Here is an 8,920-nt window from a genome sequence, read left to right on the forward strand (position 1 = left end):
ACCCCACAAGCACCATGTACCCCTTTCGTAGAATTTCCATTGTTTTCATAAAAAATCGATGACTTCTTATCAAACTCCCAATCCTTAATTGATGATTTTGTCTTTTTTGTAGCAGAATTAACGGGAAGCATATCCTTGCATACCACCTATGATGGTTGTAAAACGAATAATCCTGCCTAGAATATGAAGGCATAAAACTTCTCGCATTGGAAAAGTTCATCATTAGTTTTATGTAGAAACAAATTGTTTGCATTCAACATGACAACACACTCATACTCAACTAGATTGTGGATATAAGTGAGAGTAATGTGTGTGTCAAAATCATAACTATGTCTATATGGATTCTCCATGTTGTCTACCATAATTTCTTTGGCATTATCCCCATATGGTTGTGGAATGTCTTTGGACGCAATGAGAACAATATTTGCATCCACATTGAGATGGCAGAGGGAGGGACTAAAGCATTACATGCACAATCACATAAAACTCATAGTCTCTTGGTATTCTGGCATGGGAATTTCTTGAAGGTGGCTTCACTGTGTTCACTATAGTCCATGCATGAATTATTTCTAACATATATATAAATAATAATGCATCATGGGGATCAATCCTCCAACTTGTTGAAGCCATAATCAATTCTATATATATCTACTACAGTTGTTGTAATGCGAAAATATGTGTGTCGGACCAAATCCAAGGGGATTGCTTCTTGTTGTCAAACTCATGGGTCTTGACTGTTCGAAAGAGCCATCGAATAGCTTTGGCTTTTGGAAGATGGATTCTAACACCACCATGCAATTTATTTTTGGGCAAGGGTACAACTAACTCGTTGAGGTGGATTTCATCGAGCTGTGTAAGGTCCTGGACAAGGAGCTCCACAGCGTTGTTCTCCACCATGGTTCCTGCACCAAGAGCATGAGTTTCACCTTTTTGTTTACCTGCTCGTCGAAGTTCATCCGAGTAGTAATATTGTAACAGATCTAGCCCCACCACAACCACCAAGCTCTTGGGGGGGACTGAATTTTGTTTAATCTCAGGTTGTGGGGGTCGAAGGGATTATAGGTCGATGATCCCTATTGGCTCTCATCAGAAAGAAGGATTTCCAATAACAATCCTTGTATTGTATAGTGACGAATTATTTTTTGTCAGGCCTATGCTTGGATTTTGTTCATTGCTCACCTCCAAACATGGGGTTCAGCAGGATGTTTCCATCGATGGGTATGTTGATCTCTTTGGTGCGATAGGTGACGTGGTGCATAATGTTGTCACTAGTTAGGAATAGTTGCGCTCAGTGTCCATCTCGTGGCACATCCAGGGTCGTGCGGCAGGCTACGTGACCCAATGTAGGGTTATCTTGATAAAAATGGCTATGTTTGTATTAAAAAATTAAACCCACTGGTCAGCTCTACGAAAGAGAGTCTGAACCAGGAGAGTCTGGCTCTGTAGAACACTCTACATTGTTCATCAACATTACGCATTGAATAGAATACATAGTTTTAGGGAAGTTAGAACAACATCCTAAGAAATAGAAACTAATTCCTATCCTGAAGCTACGTGAACCAACTCTACCTATTCTACGATATTCTCCATTATCTTCAACACTCCCCCTTCATGGAGAATGGGTTCACATATATGCCTAACATCTCCCTAAACGTTTGAAATTTTACTTTTCCAAGGGGCTTAGTGAAAATGTCCGCAACATTATCACATGTATTACAATATTCCAGATGAATTTATTTAGATTGCACTTTCTCCCTTACAAAATAGAATTGAGTATCAATATGTTTCGTGTTTTTGTGAAACACCAGATTGTTGGCCAGGTTGATTGAACTTTGATTGTCGCATTTGATTATTGTTGTGGCTGTATGTTCTTCCCCAACATCCTGGAGAAGTATCCGCAACCAAACCGCTTGATACTCTGCTTCTGCTGAGGACAAGGAGACTGTGTTCTATTTCTTGCTGCTCCAAGTGATCACCCCAGATCCAAGATTGAATGCACAACCTGTTATAGATCTGTGATCATCTACATTTCCTGCCCAATATGAATTTGCAAATCCTGCCAATCTAACATCAGAAGAGTCAGTGTAAATAATTCCATAATCTACTACCTTGTAGATACCTCAAAACATTCTTTGTTGCATTCCAATGGCTTTCGAGAGGCTAAGACATAAATTGGCTTAACACGCTAACTGCATAAGCCAAATCAGGTCTAGTGGTGGTTAGGTAGATCAGACTCCCAACCAGCTATCTGTAAAGTGTTGCATCTGCCGCTTTTGAGCCATCCTCACACTGCAATTTGATGTTTTGCTGCAATGGTACCTGTGCAGACTTGCACTGATCCATTCTAAACTTCACTAACAGGTCTTTGACATACTTTGCTTGAGACAGAAATGTTTGACCTCAATATCTCCAGATTTGGAGACCTAAACAATATCTGAGTTCACCGAGATGCTTCATCTCAAACATCTGTGACATCTACTGCTTGATTTCATCAATTAGATATATAGCATCACCTATAATTATCAAATCATCTACATATAATGAAATCAGCACTACGCACCCTTGTTCATCTTTCATGGTGTAAAGATTAGGGTCATTCTTACTTCTATTGTAGCCAACTTGTAGAAAAAATGAATCAATTTTCTCATACCATGACCTGGGAGCTTGTTTTAGTCCATAGAGTGCTTTCTTCAACCTACAGACTAAATGTTCTTTTCCCTTCTAGACAAACCCTTCCGATTGCTCTAAATAAACCTCTTCTTTCAGTTCCCCATTCCGAAATGCATACTTTACATCTAGTTGGTGCATCATCCAATGTTTCTTAGTAGCTAAAGCAATTAACATTCTGATGGTGTTCAATTTAGCTATAGGGGTGAAGGTTTCTTCATAAGCTATCCCTTCTTTTTGTGTATACCCCTTTGCAACCAACCTACCTTTTAGTTTTTCTATAGTTCCATCTGCATTGATTTTCAATTTATATAACCATTTGCAACCTATGACCTGTTTTCCTCTAGGAAGTTCTACCAATTCCTAAGTGTTGTTTCTAATTATTGAATCATATTCCTGTTCCATGGCTATTTTCCATTCACTACTTTCATTTGCTTCTTTATAACTAGATGGTTCAACAACATTCATCATACTAGTTATAAATGCATTTTCCCTATATCTTGTAGGCATTTGAGCTTTCCTACCTGATCTCCTGAGTGGTGGGTGGTGGTTTCAAACCTTATTTATTCCTACTGCTATTGTTTTTGTTGTTGCTGCTGTTGTTGCTATTGTTGCTATTGCTATTGTTCATTCTCTGTCTTTGTTTGCTGCTGATCCTGATTGTTCTCTACATCCTCTTCTTCAAAGTACGGAATGTCCCATCGATCATAGTGCTCATCAGTTTCTTCACTATCCTGCTCATGGAATTTAACAACTCTATTAACAAAGATCTTGTGAGTAGAGGGATAAAATAATTTGTATGCTTTATATGACAAACAATACCCTATAAAAGTACATTTGATGGCTTTTGAGTCTAATTTTCTTCTATCTTCCTTTGGTATGTGGGCAAATGCTTTACATCCAAATATTCTTAAGTGTCTTATTGTAGGCTTATATCCATACAAAGCTTCAAAAGGAGTTTTAAACTCAAGACTTCTTGTAGGACTCCTATTTTTTAAGTAAACCGCAGTACTCACTGCTTCAGCCCAAAAACCATTTGAAAGATTCTTACCTTTAAGAATACTTCTCGCACATTCCACCAGATTTCTGTTACTCCATTCTACTGTGGAGTATGGGGTACTGTAAACTGATGCAAAATTCCATGATCTTTACAATATCTTATCAGCTCATCTTTCCTATATTCTCCCCCTTAATCAGAACGGAGAATTTTTATCTGTTTCCTTGTTTGTCTTTCAATCATATTTTTAAACTGCTTAAAGTATTCAAATGTATGACTCTTCTTACTTAATAAATACACCCAAGAAAACTTTACAGTCATCAATAAATAGTAGGAAATACACTACACCTCCTAATGATTTTGTCTGCATGGGACCACAAAGATCTGTGTGCACTAACTCCAGTATATCCCTCTATTTCTTTTCTACTCTAACAGGGAATTCTTCTCTATGCATTTTTCCTAAAGTACAAGCATCGCAATCATTATGTACTTGCTTTAGCATAGGAAGATCTCTTACCATTTCTTTCCTCTGTAGTAACAGCAAATCATTGTAATTGATGTGATCAAATCTCCGATGCCAAAGCTCTTCTGTAGTTAGGCTCGCTGTTGTCAATGCTCGAACCGGTGCAGGTCTCACATCCAACTTGGACAGTCCTCCTGTCCGGATTCCTGTAGCAATTGTCTTCATACCATCTAGCAGATCCTTAATGTAACAGTTAGATTTTAAAAATTTAACTTTCAAATCTTGATCTGTAATCATTGATACAGAAATCAAGTTCTTAGTTATGCCAGGCACATACATTACATTATAAATTTGTTTTATATTACCATCAGGTAGAATAACAGAAACTTTCCCACATCCTTTGATTTGATGGCTTCTATCATCTCCTAGATAAATCTGTGTGCCTTCGTTGATCTCTTTAAAATCCTCCAGCCAGTTCTTGTTCCCTGTCATGTGTGTTGACACTCCTGAATCTACATACCATATGTACGCATCAACATTTTCATCACGATCTGCCATGAAAAACCTCAAATTCTACACCTAATCACCATTCGCGAGATGACATGCATGTCTCTTTGGCTTCTGTTGTTCTTCATGATAATTATTTTTCCTACATTCCCTAGCAATATGACCCAATTTTCCGCAATAAAAACATTTAGTTTCAAAGTATTTTTTATTCAGATGCATACCTTGGGTCAGATTTGGCCATTTATGTGAACTTGCTCCATTTTTTTGTTGTGGACCTCCTTTCCCTTTGTAGAAGTTCTTCCTCGCCACCAATGCAAGATCGGTACTCTGGGGCTTTAGATTCGATCTCCTCTCTTCTTCCTACATTAGTATACCTGTCAGCTCTTCAAAATGCGGGATCTTTTCTCTGGAATTGATCCTAGTGATGAACATCTGATAATCATCAATAACACCATTCATTGTAATGGTCACAAGATATGTATCGTCCATTGTATGACCAATATCTGATAATTTGGATTTTAGATCCTTGATCCTTGCTACAAATGAAGCAATCATTTCATTCTCCTCCATTTTCATGGACAGAATCTTACTCTTGAGGAACAAAAGACGATTTGAATTTCTGATCTCGTACAATTCCCTCAGAATTCCCCAAATCTCGTTAGCTGACTTACCTTCTCTAATGTGTGGTATAATACAATCTTTCACTGACATCTTTAACATTGTCCTTGCTCTACTTTCTCATTTCTCCCAATCTGGGACTGTTACAGATCCAGCTGCGGGCTTCGGCTCATCCCCATTACCGATTTTCGAAGCACTCTGCGCTTCTAGCAGAGTCTGCATCTTAAACTTCCAATTTGGATAATTGGAACCATCGAGCTTGTTATGCTCATTCATGCATGCTTCAAAAATATTGTTATTCATCTTGGTGATTTAGAAGAAAAAAATCGACAAGTAAAAGATGTTAAATTTACCCCATATCTGTGACATAGATAGATCACTGTTGTTTGATCTCGCAGCACACGCACAGATCACCATGGTTTCCTTCTCAGCCTCCAGAAAACCTCCTATTGTCAGCTACAACCTTGTTCTTGGCTTCCCCACTCAGCTTCTCTGATAGCTACAGCCTTGTTCTTGGATCCCTTTGCAATTTCCCTGATTTACACAATCGTTGCTGATATTTGCCCAATATCCGAGACTAGTCGCTGATAAACACCAATTTTCCGAGACTAGTCGCTAATATTTGCCCAATATCAGAGACTAGTCGCTGAAATATGCCCAATTTCAGAGACCGTCGCAGTTTTTCATCAATTTTCCGTGACCGTCGCGGCTGTACACCTGAAAAGTGAGACGATAAAAAAATGAAAAATTCCATTTAAGAGTGATCGTCGCAGCTATACACTCAAAACCTGCGACGATTTACTAGTGATCGCCGCGGCTGTCCACTGAAAACCTACGACAATTTCAGTTCAAAGAACCACCCACCAGCCAGCGTACAGGTTCCTCAGCCCTGACGCTCTGATACCATGATAAAAATGGCAATGTTTGTATTAAAAAATAAAACCCATTGGCCATCTCTACGAAAGAGAGTCTGAACCAGAAGAGTCTAGCTCTGCAGAATGCTCTACATTGTTCATCAACATTACACATTAAATAGAATACATAGTTTTAGGGAAGTTAGAACAGAATCCTAAGAAATAGAAACTAATTCCTATCCTGAGGCTATGTGAACCAACTCTACCTATTCTAGGATATTCTCCATTATCTTCAACATGTCCAACCATCCTCATGGGGAACCGGGTAGATACGTTCTGGTTCCTGGCGGTAATTGACAGAGACCACGATGGTGCTGCAGAAGATGGAGAAATGTTAGCAAAGGACATCATAAACAACATTGTTAGCAGACGAGTGCGAAAAACTGTCGTCGTTGCTGTTGTGGAAGAAGAGGATGATGAGAAGCCCCACCGAATTGGTGGTGGTGTACGACGTGGCACCGATGGGAGTGTAAATTCAGCTCCAGAGGCCTGAATCCTTGTCCATGATGACATTGAGGGAGAAGAATATGCTGATAGGAGTCACGCTCACAGGAGCCTTGCGGTCCAAAAATTCTACTAAGTGATGGTTGAATGTGTCGTAGGGGCGACGGAGAAGGTTGTAAATGAGCTTGAAATTTGAGATGAGAACAAATAATAATGTACTTCTGAAGACCATGGATGAGTGGTGAGTGAAAGAAGAGGTGAAAAAGGAAAGCTAAAGCTTTCAAATACTTGTTCAAAGATCCAAAGAATAGAAAGATTCCTTTAGCGATGTAACTTCAAGCAACGGAACACAACAAAATATGAATATGATGATAAGAATTGAGACATGCGCTCATAATACATGTTCTATGTGAACTGACACAACAAGTGGGGAGATCATTGCACAACCAACACACCAATAAGATTCTCCCATAAACGAACAAAGGATTATGAGGATTATGAGTTGATCTGATAACTTCCACCAGAGAATCTTGAAACCCTAATTTCCATGGAGTCATAACCTACTCTGATACCACTGATCTGGATCTTGGAGGCCTTCCCCAAGCTCTGATAAAAAAAAACAAAAAACAAAAAACAAAAACAAAAAACAAAAACAAAAAACAAAAAAAAAACAAAAAAACAAAAAACAAAAAACAAAAAAAAACAAAAAAAACACACACAGAGTAACCTAATCCACAAAGAACCTCTTTATTGAAACTAAGAATAACTATAAAAACTACATTGTGGTGGACAATTTGTCTGTTTACAAATTGAGGCTAATTATTTATAATATTTTTTAGTTACATTACCATGGGTAAATACCATAGGTGGGAAAATACCATGGGTGGGTAATACCATGGGTGAGTTACTAATGGCCTTTAGTTACATTACTATGGGTAAATTTCCATTCGGATCAATTTTGGGGTTGTTGCCAAGGAAGTGTATATAGGATTCCATTCTTGGTTTGCATATCATTTTAGGTGCATTCAACTTTGTAAATGCATAAGTAAAGCATGATAAAATAATTTATTCATAGAGAAAGGGATTCTAGGGACATATTTGTAAGTAGAGTAAGAAGTTCAATTCCAGCATCACCACTCACTCCCACTAGACCTCGTAGTGCTACACCATCCACCAACACTCATATTCCATCATTTACAGATAGAGATAGACTCCCTAATGTGTATAGGTCTGAAATCCAACCTAGAGATTCACCAACTTCTTCCACTGAAGTTGTAGTTGATGAACCTACATCCCCAAAAAAAGGAGTAATATTTCTCTCTTCAACATGACAACAACTCTTAGGATAAGAACTAGAGGTACCCAGTGAAGAAGAGGAAGTTTATTCTGATATGCCATTAGTAGAGGAACTAGAAGAAGAGCTAGAAAATCCCATCATTGAACCTTACATTAGCTCTGAAGAATCTACAATGGCAGGGGAAGGAGAAGGATAAGTACACAATGTAGATGGTGAACTTAGGATTGGAGGTGGAAGAGGCAGAGGAGGAAATATAGGAGGATGTGGAGGACGAGGTGGTGGAGGTGGTAGGGGAGGTAGGGGAGAACCAAATCGTTATGGATTTCCTATCTTTGATGAAGATACATAGCCACAATGAAAAACGTCTCACCTTATATTCTTCCCAATTTCCATGGTTTAAGAAGTGAGAATCCAGAAACATTTATTTTTTAGTTTGAAGTCGTGTGTAGATCTTATGACTACTTGCTTGATACTCAGAAATTGAAACTATTTCCGGTTACTCTTGAAAATGGAGCACTTAAATGGTTTATGGGTCTAGGAACACATACTATTAGAACATGGGAAGAAATGAAAAAAAATGTTCTCAGAAAAATATAAGGATTATTGTATGCCCCATAACATTAAGTACGAAGTATTTAAAATGATGTAAAAAGAGGATGAAAGCCTTGAAGACCTAGTTGAAAGATTTTCTTATAATGTTAAAAGGTTTAGGATGCATGATCTACATGTTGAGACATTAAAATCTCTTTTGTTAAAATCTATAAGAGATGAATGGATTTACCTTCTCAACTTAATGGGAAAAGGAGATGTTTCTCAACTTTCATTCAGTGAAATTTTTTATTTGTGTAAACACATTTCAAGGGGCAAGACTAGAACTTGTAAAAATCCAAGAGACCCTGTCATGTCAAGAATTAGTAAATCTACAACTGAAACAATTAGTAGAGATGAAATAGGTAATTTAATTGATAACTTCAATAAATATATTCTTGGGGATCTTAGTGAACAACTAGATA

At 38.0% G+C, this 8,920-nt stretch overlaps 1 pseudogene; it reads right to left on the minus strand.

Moving 5' to 3' along the window:
- Positions 1-651: 651 nt before the first annotated feature.
- LOC149256410 (gibberellin receptor GID1C pseudogene) lies at positions 652-6,842 on the minus strand (annotated as a pseudogene).
- Between the last annotated feature and the right edge of the window lie 2,078 nt (positions 6,843-8,920).

This window comes from Pinus tabuliformis, chromosome 7 (genome assembly GCF_031772625.1).
Source record: "Pinus tabuliformis cultivar Carrire ecotype Pingquan chromosome 7, CPIR1, whole genome shotgun sequence".
Taxonomy (NCBI): Eukaryota; Viridiplantae; Streptophyta; class Pinopsida; order Pinales; family Pinaceae; genus Pinus; species Pinus tabuliformis.